The 12,580-nt window shown below is 32.2% G+C and overlaps 1 protein-coding gene across 2 annotated transcripts in view; it reads left to right on the forward strand.

Moving 5' to 3' along the window:
- LOC145980749 (uncharacterized) overlaps positions 1–12,580 on the forward strand; it is an 85,267-nt gene that overhangs the window by 9,512 nt on the left and 63,175 nt on the right. The gene's annotated exons all lie outside the window — the stretch shown is intronic.

Here is a 12,580-nt window from a genome sequence, read left to right on the forward strand (position 1 = left end):
TGTATACATTGTAATAACAAATTAGTCATGAGAAATACTAAAATGGAGGTGAAATGTATGTAGAATAGAACATAACCTTCCCGTATTTTGTACATAGTGTTGTGTAATGAAGGAAGTTTCAAAAGTACAGTCTAGCAGGGCACGAACCAGTTGATACATATCATCTCTTCCTGTCACACACACTACAATAGGCCTGAGCCGATACTGATATACCGTTTGGAATTTTATCACTGATACTTTTCTGGAGTCTTAGCATGTCACAGAGTCTGCAAAATATTCTGGAAATTATGAAAATTTAAATGCAAAAACTTTGTTAGAATGCTATGGTATAAATCCTATTGTATATTGATTGATTGATTAGCATCCCTTCAACTTTTACAAAAGTTTGGAATTGTCACATTGTACATGTACAATTAGTATACATCTATGTATAAAACTACAGGCATAATATAATATAAGATACAAGAGATAGTATGATATATAATATATAATATGTACATAAAATAAATGCATGCTTAATGTTATTTTCTTGAGACAATTTAACCATTTTTTGGTCAGTATAATTCAAACTCAGTATCAGCACAATAGGTAGTAGCTATGGTGCTATATTGGAAAGGAAATTTAAGTTTACATATACTGATAACTTTATAATTATTATATTGATAAAAATGAAAGAAAAAACTAGAAACAACCAAAATTACAATAGCATCAAATTATGCCTTTGTTTACAAGAATATTTATAAGATATCAATGCTATACATAAGAAAATATATATATATATATCTTTGTTATCTCCTTCCAGGATAAAGCAAGTCTTTGTATCTACAATTCTGAGCTTCAGTTTTCGAAATTCATCATCATCTCAAATCACCTCCAAACGTAGAACATATAAGTGTCACTCTATGCGACCTTCCTCCAAGCACTCATTTGAGGAACTGTAACATTCACCAGCCAGCCCCTTAAGGAAGATGAAAGCAGATACTTATTCACTGCTTCCAATTCAACATGGCATCTTTTATACATACCAGTGTCATTCCATAACTTTCGAATCTTTATAAGATTATATCATGATCAAAGTTCATTCAAGTCATAAAAGGCTTCTATATAACTTAAACATCCAAGTTATTATAACGTTGCCAAGTTTAATCTTTAAAAGCAACAATTATTATACAAATATATCACCATCCCATATTGATATATCTGTCCTTATCTTTGTTCCATCTTGAGCCTCTCACAAAGTCACAGACAACTAGTATTAGAGCAACTAGTTCAAGCCAGATTTTTTAGTATGTGTTATCTTCAATTGTTTTTGTTTTATATTTTTGTCCATAAGTGCTTAACAGCTTGAATGTTTGTGTTGTAAATGTACATATTTGCTCTGTTACAGCTATTTTACTATGTATATTACAATATACTTATCTAATGATTACAATTACCATTTTTTTTTTTTAATGTTGATACAAAATACCAAGTATGACATCATATTATACATTGAACAATTTTAAAGAGTTGACCTTTGTGTATAAACCTTGAAGCCACTGCAAATGTACACAATTTCAATAAATTTAATTATAAATTTGAATGTATCATATCTTTCTTGTCTGAAAGAACACATATGATTGAAGATATTTGTTTTTCATATTGCCAGTCAAAAATAACTGTTATGACCAACTTATTAAAAATATTGCACAAATGTGGAACTTTGAACTTAGCCTAACCATTTTCAAATGTTGTTATGACAATGTATTATTTATATTGTCATACTGGCGCTCAACAAGGGACGAACCCACAACAACAGATCTGAGCACTACTGAGAATTTTAACATATAACAATTAATATAATGCCTCTATATTTACAAACTGTTTTCATGTTTACCATTATAATCAACTGAGTATAACTGAATATATTTTTTTTTAATGAATATAACTGAATATTTGTTTTCCAACAATAGAAAAAGAACATGTTCATCATGAACCAATACAGTGCAACTACACATAGTGAGTTTTTAGTACATAATAATGTTGAAAAACAAACAAAAAAAATCAAGTTCTACAAACCAACAATTATCTAATGAAGTTCCATATGAACCATTTTTACATAAAACAATGTGGCTACATAACATTTTTATTTATTATGAACCAATAAAGCACCATTAAGAACTTCATTCTTAATCTGAGAGCATTATTTCTATATTAATCTTTATTTAGCCAAAAATATATTAATTATAATTTTCCACATGTAGAGTAGATTACCTATGGTCCAACTAAGTTTCATAAACTAGTAAAGCATAATTGGGAATTCATCCATTTATCTAGTAACATCAGCTAACAAGACAAGAATCTAAGTCCTTGCATCGAGAAGCAAACATCCTCAGATTTATGGAGTGCCGAAAATAAGATTTCTTATATCACAAATCATGCAAGAAATGTATAAATTATGATGTGCGCACAAAAATTATAAATCATAAATAACTGTTGTTCCTGAACTCACAGCGTCACGGCACGAATTTCCTATTCTGCCCTTTGTGAACACATTTTGGAGCCATAATGTATTCTAGCAGTTTAAAGGAACCTACTACTTGACTTAAGCTTAGATCAAAACGTCTTTGCTTCTTGTCAAGTTTATTTCTATTTGAGCCTACAATTCAACTCTTGGAATCTCAGAGCTCTATAAAATGTTTTTAAGCCACAGCTAAATCTTAGCATTAAAATCTATTATGCACATGCTATCATATTATATTATACATTTTTTGCACTCCAAAATACACATAACAAAGAATATTTGTTATATTGAATTTTTCCACTGCTAATCACAACTAAGGATCAAGATATATGAATGAGGACCAATGTCGGATTACGAAGATCAACTTAAGGCAAACTCTACAGATGAATACTTCATACCTGAACTAATGTTTCAGACTCAAGGAAAGAAGCACGAAAAATGAGAAAATTTTGACATTGACATCTGACAAAAGAAAAAATTGAGCATAAAGTACTGTGACTCACAGTACCACCCTTAAGCAACAGTCTAAGAGAAGAACTCAACCAACCAACCCTCATGGGTATGGTTGTGAAACAAAGCAGTATCTTTTGTCCTTCAAACCAACAAAATAAATAACATATTATCAGTTAAGATATCATTATCATGTTTTGTAATGATGAAGAAAATATTGCATTATACATTTATGAAGTATGAACATAAATATTGGATATATAATCTCAGATGCATAACACTGTCAAACCTATACATGCGTGTATTAAAAAGAATTTACAACCATGAATCAATTTTCGATTATCAGAATAGCTTTGAGTTTGCAATTGAGAAAATACTATCTGAAATTGTCAAATAATTAATCAATCTGTGTCTACTCTTAATATAGATCACACTTATAGAGAATGACATCACACTGACAATACCTTGTGAAAGTTCATTACTATAATATCTTCAAGTGCAAAGATATCATATGATCATGTCAAAGTCCTTTACTATGCTGTCAAAATAAATCACAAATTAACGTTGTTAATTTAGAATAAAACAACTAAAATATACCTCATACCAACAAAATTTCATCCTAGTCTGTATAAATATTTTAGCAATCCTAGCAAGTGCATTGATAAAATAACATATCTCTGAGGCTTAATTGACTAAAACCTTTTTAACGTAGTCATGTGTGATTTCAGAAGTCATCAAAAATACATCTAACATAGCTTTAATCCAAAACATGGTAAGAATGGTTATCTCAAAAGATACTTGATAGTTACGATCATTATAAATATAAGATACATGACTCAGAGTAATCACTTATTTAATTAAGTACATTTATATTATAACATAAATGGAACATTACATTCCCTGAAAAAACTAGTGTAACTGGTCTTAATATGTATCTTTACTTCATAAATTTATACCCCTAAGATGTGGAAATAGTCAACCTTCAATCATCATATATATATATAGCAGCATCATCGTGTGGCTTAGCTTGATATGTGTACTTGAAATCATAAATACCTAACCTATCAGCACTACACGATTACTATTGGAAGAATCTAAATTTGATAAAGCACCAGAGATAAATGTGCATCATAAAAGGAAATATATATATTCATGTAATAAATATTTCTACATTAAGTGTCACAATAGGACTTACTATTGCCTTTACGTGAACCCTTCACAATGCTTTCATGCAACTGTAGCATGGAATTATGAGTGACGAGCTTGGATCATCTAGTGGATGTCTCTGCTACATGTCAACTTCATAAAATATACGAGGAAACAATTCATCTTCAGGAATTATTGACTTAACACTTCCCTAATAGCAAATAAAATAATTCTCGTATATAAGCATTTTAAATGCACTTCCATTCTTGGTACACTACCACTGCTTAACTAACATCTTGGGTAACATCTTTCACCAGCTATTCAAGTTTGTTACATAGATGAACTATTAAAGTGTTTTAAAATTTGCTTTTGTTGTGCATAATAATGCCAAGTTTCCCACAAACATGCGGAGTTATATTTAAGTCTAATAAACTTAAATATAGTGATCATGCAACTAAATTGTGCATAAAATAAATCACAAACTTGTACTTCAAAATATTATATTGTATTTTTGTCCATCAACAATGAACAGTAGTACTGTGGCCAAATATACCTCCCTAGACCAACAGTCTAGAAGATACTCCCAACCAACCACCCTTTTAAGTTGATGTGTCAAGCAGTTACTACATCTAGGTAAAATATAGAAGCTAAAGAAACACCAACTTGTCTAACTTGGGCAAGAAACTTCTGCACAAGATCACTAATTTTACATTACAAAATAAATAAAGAAGTATAATGTATATGCCTACTTAAATATTTAATTTGATTCCTAAATTTAATTTGTGTTATTGGCTTTGGAGTCTCCAATTAGAAGCTGAACTCCGAGTATAAGCAGAGTTTCTATAAGTTTTGCTACGGCCACCGTCACTAGTTTTGCTACAGCCACCGTCACTATCTGATCGGTAATACTCTATTTTATCATAACCATCACCATTGTTATTGCTCTCTCTGCGTACTGTGTTTTGCACCCTTGTATCACATGATTGTTTATCATGCTGCTGTTGAATTTGATTACTAATACCAGAAGATGTTTGTTCGTTATTATTAGAAAAAGTCCTAGAATTTCTATAGAATTGGTTAGAATAACTATCCTTATTTATACTATTATTTCTATTGTTTCTTTCATTTGAATTCAAATTCCTATTTTGATCCTTAGCACGTGAAACATTTGCTACTCTAGCCTTATTCTTTGGATTATAATTATTTCTGTTCATATCATTGAACCGTGCAGGATTATTTCTTAAAGATTGAAAATTTTCAATAACTTGCAACGTTTGCTGCAATGTACGTACGTTATTGATCACCATGTGTTCACTAATCCTGTGTGGTAATAATGAGGCTAATTGTGCTATCAAATGAGGTTCTTCAGCATGAGGCTGAGTAGACTTCAAAATTTTGTAGTTCTTATTTGCATATTGTAACAGGCTTACATTACTCTCTTTTGTAAAAGGAGAATTCAAAGTTTGAGTCAACTTTACTGATTTCCAGCGGTCATTCTGATAATGTGCCAAAAAATCCTCTTTAAATTCAGAATAAGTGGTAAACTGATTCTTTACTTCTAAGTACCAAGTTCTAGCACAATCAGTTAGAAGTTTTGGTATGTACTTCAAGAATTGACTTTCTTTGATGTCATAAATATCTAGGTTTTCCTCAACTTTTTCTAAGAATTCTGATGGTGCAAACTCTAAAGATATCCCATCAAAATGAGGGAAATGCCTCAAGTCCTGTGGTTTAATGAGAACTTTAATTTGACTCTTATTACAATTAGTCAATGGAACATCTACTGAATGACTAACATTATTCATATGACCAGCATCATGTTGTGCATATGAAATTTTGTCATCAACATTATTATTAGCAACTGATTTGTTCTTCCTCAATTTTCGACGCTTAGATGCTAATCTTGTATTTCGGTATGGACCACTAAGCATACTTACTCTATCATGATCTGAATCTGTACTATTATACATCTCAGATTTAGTATTCACTCCTATATTATGTCTAACAAGACTACTTTTTGGTGAACCATGACAAACTTCATCTTTATTCCCAACTGTATGTTGTCTCTGATTTACAGTGTGAGAACTCATTCGAGGTGTAAAGTCACTCTGTACTTTAGCTGTATTTTTAACTGCTATTATATCATGAGTTGACACTGGTGATAATGCATTATTAACTACACTCATGATATTGGTTTCTATTTGTAGAAGTGCATTCTTAACACCTAATTCCAAAGAAGAGTTGATATTGTCTTTATTATTTACATCATGCAACTTATGCCTTGTACTAATATCCACTGACTTATCACTATCAACATCACTCCTAATTGCATCATTCTCTGGAACGCGAGTGATAATAATATGCCTTGCACTGCTAGACATAACTTCTTTATCAACCTCATCATGTTGTATGCCAATAGATTTGACATCAACCTGTGGTTCAGTTGAATTAGCATACTTGGTTTCACTTCGTAACTTAATTAGATCATTACTTAATGTACCAAGTGATACACTACACTGAGCACAAACCTCAAGACATTGATCCAGTTGAGAAGTAAACTGTTTGGATAGATTACTAACTGTATCGTCTAATTTTTTATCCATATCCGCAGCAAGATAAACTAGCTCATCATTCATCCTTTGATCCAGTAATTTAACTTTCTTTTCTAACTTTTCTGTTCTATCTAAGCATTCCTTACGGAACTGTGAAATATCTACCTTAATTTCTCTAAGTTCCTTACTTTGAGCTTTACTGGCTTCAATGCTTTCTTTCATCTGACTCTGCACAGCACAGATACCTTCTTTCATTTCACTTTGCACTGCAGAGATACCGTCTTTCATTTCTGCCTGCTGCGATTTGAGCATCATCACAATGTCAGCCAATGTGATCTCCTTCTCCATAATGTTAGGTATTGAAACTAATATGAGAAACAAGAATATTCACAACTCAATAACTTATTCTTTCCTATCCAATAATTGTACCATTTGAGTCCTCATAATCTAAGTTTAACCATTTTTTGGTCAGTATAATTCAAACTCAGTATCAGCACAATAGGTAGTAGCTATGGTGCTATATTGGAAAGGAAATTTAAGTTTACATATACTGATAACTTTATAATTATTATATTGATAAAAATGAAAGAAAAAACTAGAAACAACCAAAATTACAATAGCATCAAATTATGCCTTTGTTTACAAGAATATTTATAAGATATCAATGCTATACATAAGAAAATATATATATATATATATCTTTGTTATCTCCTTCCAGGATAAAGCAAGTCTTTGTATCTACAATTCTGAGCTTCAGTTTTCGAAATTCATCATCATCTCAAATCACCTCCAAACGTAGAACATATAAGTGTCACTCTATGCGACCTTCCTCCAAGCACTCATTTGAGGAACTGTAACATTCACCAGCCAGCCCCTTAAGGAAGATGAAAGCAGATACTTATTCACTGCTTCCAATTCAACATGGCATCTTTTATACATACCAGTGTCATTCCATAACTTTCGAATCTTTATAAGATTATATCATGATCAAAGTTCATTCAAGTCATAAAAGGCTTCTATATAACTTAAACATCCAAGTTATTATAACGTTGCCAAGTTTAATCTTTAAAAGCAACAATTATTATACAAATATATCACCATCCCATATTGATATATCTGTCCTTATCTTTGTTCCATCTTGAGCCTCTCACAAAGTCACAGACAACTAGTATTAGAGCAACTAGTTCAAGCCAGATTTTTTAGTATGTGTTATCTTCAATTGTTTTTGTTTTATATTTTTGTCCATAAGTGCTTAACAGCTTGAATGTTTGTGTTGTAAATGTACATATTTGCTCTGTTACAGCTATTTTACTATGTATATTACAATATACTTATCTAATGATTACAATTACCATTTTTTTTTTTTTAATGTTGATACAAAATACCAAGTATGACATCATATTATACATTGAACAATTTTAAAGAGTTGACCTTTGTGTATAAACCTTGAAGCCACTGCAAATGTACACAATTTCAATAAATTTAATTATAAATTTGAATGTATCATATCTTTCTTGTCTGAAAGAACACATATGATTGAAGATATTTGTTTTTCATATTGCCAGTCAAAAATAACTGTTATGACCAACTTATTAAAAATATTGCACAAATGTGGAACTTTGAACTTAGCCTAACCATTTTCAAATGTTGTTATGACAATGTATTATTTATATTGTCATAACAAATTGGGTAAAAATTAGGTTTCTATATTCAATGTTTGCTTCAACTGCTATGACAGTATGTACACATACATATACACACAAACACATATTGGGCATTAAATAGTCACCTATATTTACATCTAGATAAATGGAATCAAACAGAAAACAGTTACAAAGGAAAAATAAAAAATAAATACCTAATGATAGGGCAGTTTTATTTTATGTTACATTATTGTTGTTATTCCTGCCACTTACGGTGTCGATGTACTCTTGCACTGTGTAAAAACAATGTTCCCTTAGGAATCTTTTTAGATGTAACTTGTATACTGGAAATAAATTTATGTTTTTGAATGCATCTGGTAGCATGTTAAATAAGAGTATACCATTATGTTATCCTTTTTGGTAGAATGTGGTATTGTGTAATTCCATATGTATGTCATTCTTTCCCCTGGTGTTGTAGGTGTGGTAGTCCTTATTGGCTTGACAAATTTTCATGCCTGTTAGGATTTCATATAGGTATATGCCCTAGAACTGGCAATATCTGTAATTCTTGAAATAATGGGTTGCATGGTGCATCTGTTGGAGCATTTGCCAGAATTCTAACAGCTCTTTTCTGTAGTCAGAATAATGTAATGCTTTTGTTCATGTTCTCCCAAAAAATTATGCCGTACCATAGTACAGAGTGAATTATGCCATAGTATAGTGTTTTTGCTGCTTCTAGATTTACTACATTTCTTACTGTTTTTATTGCATAACAAAACCCACTAACCTTGTTTGCTGTAACTTCAATATGTAGATCCCACTTTAAATTTTCAGATAGTTGTCCGCCAAGAAATTTTATGTTAGTCACCTATATTTATAGATACATATTCTATGCTCTGATTTTGAAAGTTAATTTGTGGTGTATCACTGCTACAGCTGTTGATTTGAAATCCAATTGCAATTGGTTTTTTTGGTGTTTACCACAGGCTGAGATGTGTGTGATTGTATTCTTTATGTTGTGTTTTAACTGTTCTGTATTTGTTCCTGCTTTAAGAATGGTTGTATCGTCAGCAAAGAGAGTTGTATCTGCATTTTTACAGTTTTGTGGAAGGTCATTGATGTAAATTTAAAAAAAAGTAAGGGTCCTAAAATGGATCCTTGGGGTACACCATATGTAATACGTTGTTTCTTAGATCGATCATTTTCCTTGTTATTAGCCTCATCGATGTGAGTTATTTCTACTATTTGATTCCTGTTCGTTAGATATGATTTAAACCATTCTTTTGCTACTCCCCTGATTCCATATTGGGCCATTTTTTTTTTACTAAGATTTTGTGGTTGACAGTGTCAAGAAAGAGCCCTACACAGTGTTCTTTTTTATCCAAAATTTCTCTAATTGCTTCTGTGAATGTGTGTATAGCTGATTGTGCAGATTTTCCTTTGCAAGAACCATGTTGTTCTTCTGAAATGATGGAAAATTTGTTGAAAAATGTTATTAATCTATTGTACATAACCCTTTCGAGAATATTTTTTTAAATGACCAGGAGAAGAGAGATTGGTCTGTAATTACTCACTTCATTTTTTTACCCTTTCTTGTGCAGAGGTTTTACTATGGCAGTCTCTAACTGTACTGGATTTTTACCAGTAAGGAGACTTAGATTAACTACATGACATATTGGGCCAGATAGGTGTGCAGCACATTTTTTTATTACAATGTCGGGTATCTCATCTATGCCGACAGAATAATTGTTTTTAAAGCGACTTATTAAACTAGATATTTCCTTTTTGTCTGCAGGGAGTAAGTATATACTAGAATCTACTTTAGTTATATCACTAGTTTTATAATTTTGGTTTTGGATGCTTTTGTTATTTTTTCTACTATCCCAGTAAAGTATATATTGAAATTTAATGCTACATCTTGGGGATTGACAATGCTTTTGCCTTCGTGTTTTAGTGTTATGTTGTCTTTGTATTTTTCTTTCCCTACTATGCCTAATTCGTTTTTTGCAATATGCCACAAGGTTTTATGTTTGTTATTTGAGTCTAGGATCATATTGCTATTATAGTCTTTTTTTGCTTTCTTGACTGAGTTTTCAATCTCCTTTCTTTTTCTTTTAGATATGAATTGAATGTTTCACTTTTGAATTGGTGTCTGCATTTATTCATTATGATGAAATCTTTCCATTTTTCTTTGATGTTGGGTGTTATCCAATTTGATTTTGTTTCAGTGTTTTTTTTTGTTTTTTTTGTTGTTGTTTTTTTAAAAAAGTTAAATAAGTATGAAATGGCAGACAACAATGTCTCGTATGCACCATTCACATCAGTTTGGTGGTATAGGACATCCCACGATTCTCTACTTATTAAGTACTGTAGTTAAAGAACCTAAAATTAGCTTTATTAAATTCTCTTTTTGTGGTATTTATGTGTCTATATGGTGTGTGTGTTTGGTTTATGTTTTTGCTGCAGTATGGTCTGAAAAGCCAGTACTAATTGTATTGACCCTATATACAAATAAGTCAGTGTTTAAGAAAACCTGATCAATTGCTGTTTTTGAAGTTGATGTTATTCGTGTGGGTACTCTCACAACTGCTGTCAGATTGTGAGCTTTCATGAATATTTCAACCCCATTTCCTATTTATTGACTCAGGAAATCAATGTTAAAATCTCCTATTAGTATGGATTTGATTTTTCTTTTGGAGTAAGCATCTAATATGCAGTGGCGTAGCATGGACATTTTGGGTGGGAACGCCAAGTCCGAAGGAAGGGTCGGCCCTTTCTTGCTTAATAACGTACTTATGGTATTAGTCGCCACATGTATTGTTTATTTGCCTGAAGTCAGCTGGGTTTTCAATAAAACATCATCCATGCATGTTTTAGCTAGACAATTAGATGCCTCACTATGCCACAAATGTTTTGAACTCTGGTGTTTTATACCTTTCTGCATGACGCAAGTCATTAGAAAACCTACCTGAATCACAAGCGCCTTTGAACAACAGCAGACGTCATTGTTGTGGTTGATCCAACTACTCATTGATTTGGTTTATTTTACTTCACTTTTCTACCACTTTTGGTTAATTGCGAATATGAATATGAGTGATGATATTGATGAAGGGACACTGACAAAAAACACCCGTGCTCACGCTGGGATTCGAACCAGGGACCTCTGTCGTCTTGGCGCACTGTGAAAAGCAGAGTGGATGATCCAAATATCGTACACTCTACTGACGTAACAGTGCCGATTAGTAATTCAGACCACTGTTTATTACATCTTGAGAATGCTGATAAACATCTTAAAATAATTTTGTCCAGAGACCATTCGATGTTAAGAGTTTTCAAATGAATGCTAAAAATTTCCATTGACACAATATTAAGCAGTTAGATAATAACGAAAAAATACAATAAAAAAAATTAATAGTTTTGCGGGTTAAGTGGTAGAGCAGCAACAGGCTGAATTTCTACCACGAGGACTTTACCAACTTACTTCACAAAAACTGTGTTGATCTTTTAGTTTCTAATGCACATCGCTGTTCGTGCGATAAATTATACAATGCAGTGGCCATTAAGAAGCAGTATATTTGAGATTGGTAAAGTTACGTAAGTCAATATAGCGTATTGTAGCATCACATACCACGAGTTGCATGAGCGCGAAATCGAAGAACCGGGTAGGAATTTTACCGCTGTCGTCTGCTTTAGAAGGCAGGAAGGGTCACATGAACCAATCACGGTAGACCTCTCGTACGTCGGCGTAAGCGTGCCCATTTACGCGCGTGCTGTAGAAATGGAAGCTTTCCCTCCATAAAGGCAGCAAGGAATATATGAGTTCTGTATGCCGAACCTGCTCGGCATCCGGCCGGGAAAGACATTGAAAAGATATGCTAGAACGAGTGTTGAGAGTGGAGCGTTGCAAGCGGATCGCGAAAAATAGCTATTATAATGCCATGGAGGTCAAACATATTTGAAATTAGTCACATTTTACTTTATAATCACAGCATTTTAGCATTTTTGAAATTTTAAATCTGGGAACGCCGGGCGTACGGGCGTACTATAACGCTACGCCACTGCTAATATGACATCTAGTTTCCTAGTAAAGTTGTTGATATTGCTGTCGGGTGTTCTGTATACACAAATTAATACTAGCCTAAGTGGTGGAAATTCAACTATGAAATTTTCAAATTATTTTTCCTCATTCAGGTAATTGAACTGTTTGCTTTCTTTTACCATAATGTTATTTTTAATGAATATGCATGACCCACACCTGATTTTATTTTCTCTGCAGAAACTGGTTG

This window comes from Lepisma saccharinum, chromosome 28, assembly GCF_977018435.1.
Source record: "Lepisma saccharinum chromosome 28, izLepSacc3.1, whole genome shotgun sequence".
In the NCBI taxonomy this organism is placed as follows: Eukaryota; Metazoa; Arthropoda; class Insecta; order Zygentoma; family Lepismatidae; genus Lepisma; species Lepisma saccharinum.